Genomic DNA, 3,967 nt, shown 5'->3' on the forward strand with positions numbered 1-3,967 from the left:
AAGACCTGGAATATTTCAGTTAGTGTGCAATGAATCTAAAATATATGAATGTTACATTTTCATCATGACATTATAGAAAATAATGAACTTTATCACAATATGCTAATTTTTTGAGAAGGACCTGTAATGCTGTAAACAAAGAATGCTTTCAAAAATGGAAGTGTTAATCATTTATTTTCATCCATCAACAAAATGCAGTGGATGAACAAAAGAGAAATCTACATCAAATCAATATGTGGTGTGACCACCCTTTGCCTTCAAAACAGCATCAATTCTTCTAGGTAGACTTGCACACAATTTTTGAAGGAACTCGGCTGGTAGGTTGTTCCAATCATCTTGGAGAACTAACCACAGATCTTCTGTGGATGAAGGCTTTCTCACATCCTTCTGTATCTTCATGTAATCCCAGACACACTCGATGAAGTCTTGTTCTTCTTTACACTGAAGATAGTTCTTAATGACTTTGGCTGTGTGTTTGGGTTCGCTCACTTAGCATTTTCTAAATTGATAAAAACAAACAATCATCATTTGAAATTTCTGAAAGCATTCTTTGTTTACAGCATTTTTCCCACCTGCCTAAAACTTTTGCACAGAACTGTATAGAGACCAAAATGAATTCTCATTCTTCTTTGCAAAACACTTCAAACTCCATCAGATTGAATGGAGCGACTCCATGAATTTCAGTTTTCAAGTATTGCCACAGTATCTTTATTAGATTTAGTTGTAAGCCATTGTAACGTGAATATGTTTGTATCTAAACCATTTGATTTTTGATCTAGCTGTAGGCTAAGAGTTGTTTTCTTGCTGGAAGGTGAAGCTTTGCCACAGTCTCAGCTATTTTGCAGCCTCTAGCAGGTTTTCATCCAGGATTGTCCTGTATTTAGCTTGTTCCATTTCCCCAAAGAATAGAATCCCCACAGCATGATGTCGCCACCACCATATTTCACTATAGGGATGGAATGATAGTTTTCCGCCACACCAGCTGTTTATTCACTAAAGTCATCTATCAGCCTCTAAGGAGTTTACAGAGCAGCTGTATTTATGCTGAGATAAATTCTTATTTCGCAATATCATTGTAAAAGGGGCTGAATAGATATGCACACCACCGTTTACATTTGTATTTGAAAAGCATGTATCATTTTCTTTCCACTTTATAATTACCGGTATGTCTGTGTCTTGGTCTACAATATAAAATTCCAATAAATTATATAATAAATTGTGGTTGTGAGAAAACATGAAAAAAAGATCAAGAGGTGTGAATACTTCTGCAAAGTACTGTATAAAATTATTTATTTCTCATCTGGGTGAGATGAAAATCACTGCAGCTAATGAACTTCCAACAACGGGGGGAAAGAGTTGAATTTGGTTCATAGCAGAGTTTCAAAGATCCGAATATCCCCCCGGAAAGTACTCCCATTACTACAAAACTGTACGTCTCCCCCTGTTTCACCTTGGCATTGAGTGAGAGCATCAAAATACATTCTTTGCCCCCAGCCTCTAAAAAGAAATCCCTCCTCTGCCTGTCTTTTGATGCCTGCCCCCACCTCCAAAGACATGCCTTTGTGCCTTATGCAGAACTGTATGCGCTGCACATTCTTTCTAGTTCTATAGGAGGATTTTTGTAACCCGGTCCTGATGAGCCCACGGAATTCAGCTTAAATAAACCTCAAGATCAGAGTCCGACCGAATCTCTGCAGAGGGCCACTGAACTCTCTCACACGTGGACACGCACAAATGCATGCTCAAAGAAAAAACAACTCCTCCCTGCAGTGCCTTCCTCTTGTTGGTTTTGGCACCAACATTTTACCTGTGCATACTGCAATTTTTTTTTTTTTACATTAGCAGAAGCTAGTACAGACTAATTGTGGACAATGATGGAAGATTTCTCTTCACTTTCACTTAGTAATACTTAAAGACGATGACAAGTCCAGTTCTTAGATGAGTACAAGTTCTCAGCAGCAGCTGCAGAAGCTTCTGGTAACCCTGACTAAAATGCTAATAAATGATTCCACAAAAATATGCAAATGTTTTCCTTGTTAATCTGTTGTCTGCTGCTTTTAATAATAACCAGAAAAGTCCTATGTATTCTTAGTGAATTAAAACGCTTGAGGTCTGACTGAATGTAATGTTGTGTAATATTGTGGTTTCGCTGGATATTCATTCTAGGTATTTCTGAATTACATCATAAAACTGTCACTGCAAGCGGTTCCGACTGAGTGCCGGGCTCCGTCTTTTGTAACGTACAGCTTTATATCCTGGGCTCTTGCCAGCAGGCTCACCTGACATGACTCCACTAGTGGTCAGGCATTGGTCGCCACTGGAATGTGTGATGAAACCCTTTTCATCTGAATTTATCACTTTGCATGAACTTGTTGCAGTGTGAAGCACAAAAGCAAGAAAAAAAGTAGGGGGTTTAGTGTTTGGTATATATTTGGATAGCAAGCGTTAGCTCAGAAATTAAATAATTAAATAATGTATAGGATAAAGTGTTTTCATATTTAAAACACAGATAAAAGCTATATAAAACCATGTCTTCCACAAGTAAAATGTGTGGCACACATATTTATTCACCCCCCTTTACTATGATTCTTTGATTTAAATCCAGTGAAACTAATTGCTTTTGAAAGTCACCTCATTAGTCCACCTGTATAATTTAATCTCAGTTACACTGCAGCTTTTCTGATAAGACTTCGAAGGCTTATTAGAGAAAATTAAAGAACAAACAATATCATCAAAAAACACACCAACAGGTCCGTGTGAAAGTTTAAAGGTTTAAAGCAGGGTTAAGTTAAACAATATCCCGAGCTCCGAACATCTCAGTGAGCGCTGTTCAATCTAGCATATGAGAATGAGAACAGCATGGACCAACTGCAGACCTACATGACCGTCCAGCTAAACTGACGGACCAGGCAAGGAAAGCATTAATCAGAGAAACAGCCAAGATGTTCATGGTAACTCAATAGAAGCTGTAAAGATTCACATCTCAGGTGGGAGCACTGATTTTGAATTCCACAAATCTGGCATGTATGGAAGAGTGGGAAGAAAACAGTTATTGTTGAAAGAAATCCATAAGAAGTCCTGATTTCAGTTTACCACCAAAAATGTGGGGGGAAAACATGTGGAAGAAGGTGTTCTGGTCAGATGAGACCACAAATAAACCTTTTGGCTGCCAGAGTAAAAGATGGTGGTGGCAGCATCATGCTGTGGGAATATTTTCTTAAGCAGAGAGATGGAGGCTGGTCAGAGTTGGCGGGGAGATGGATGGAGCTGTTACAGTGCAGTCTGCAGAAGACTTGGGGTAGAGCTGGGCTGAAACAGTCAAACTTTTCAAATTTTTTTTTAAAGAAAATTGCAAACCACGTCCTTGTGCTTCCACTTCACAATGATGTACTACTTACACACTAATACGCCGGCATGTCACACACAATCCCAATAAAATATACTAAAGTTTGTGGTTTGTAACATGACAATGTGGAAATGTTTAAGAGGTGTGAATACTTCTGCAACACATGTTGGCAGGACAACTGATTAAATAAAACATGCATTTGTATTTTCACCCTAAACAAAAGCTCAACAGTTTGTAGCCCAGGAGATTAGGTTCTCACAAGGCCCTTTGATACAGCAGCCCTTTATGACTTACAGGGTGATACTGTGTATCTCTGGCCATGTAGGTGGGGAGATAACAGCAGGGAAAGTGAGTGAAACTCTCTGCTTGAAACTGTGCAGACGGTCTACTCTCACTGTGAAGCAAACTGAACCTTTTCCCTCCCTTCTTTTTTTGGGGGGAACTTCCCAGCCTCCCCCACTTCTTCTTCTTTTTTTTCTGTTTTTTCCTTTTGAACCCCGGAACCAGACCCTCTAGTCTAGTAATACCCCTGTCTTCTTTCCCCCTCTCAAGTGGGTGGTCCGGTGGAGCAGCTCTTGGGGCGGGGTCCTCTGTCTTCAACCCTCCTACCCCCGTTCTTTC

This window comes from Girardinichthys multiradiatus, chromosome 20 (genome assembly GCF_021462225.1).
Source record: "Girardinichthys multiradiatus isolate DD_20200921_A chromosome 20, DD_fGirMul_XY1, whole genome shotgun sequence".
Classification (NCBI taxonomy): Eukaryota; Metazoa; Chordata; class Actinopteri; order Cyprinodontiformes; family Goodeidae; genus Girardinichthys; species Girardinichthys multiradiatus.